This window comes from Olea europaea, unplaced genomic scaffold, assembly GCF_002742605.1.
Source record: "Olea europaea var. sylvestris unplaced genomic scaffold, O_europaea_v1 scaffold452, whole genome shotgun sequence".
Classification (NCBI taxonomy): domain Eukaryota; kingdom Viridiplantae; phylum Streptophyta; class Magnoliopsida; order Lamiales; family Oleaceae; genus Olea; species Olea europaea.
In genome coordinates, this window is record NW_019262826.1 from 54,012 (window position 1) to 54,376 (window position 365).

The window sequence follows — 365 nt, forward strand, 5'->3', positions numbered from 1 at the left end:
AAAATGAATTGTGTGTTTACAAGAAGATAGTGGGAGCATTGTCGTATTCCTAATATTATAGAAAACAACATCCCTATATTTCAATCGTTGAAATAATGTTGTTAAATGATTTATTCATGAACGATATGGGAGAAGCAACTTAATCTATAGAGGTAGATCTAAAAGATTGCTTAACTCATCCCAATTTACATAGATGAAATCTTGAGAAACTGATTTACTCTTAAGCAGTTTGTTGGAAAGATTCCAAACGTGAAGCAACCGTTGATTCAATAGAAGAAACCTAATACATGATTACTTCAAAAGTAGCAAAGAGTTGCAATCTGGATCATGATGTTCATAAATGAACTTGGAGTAGTTCCTGATAT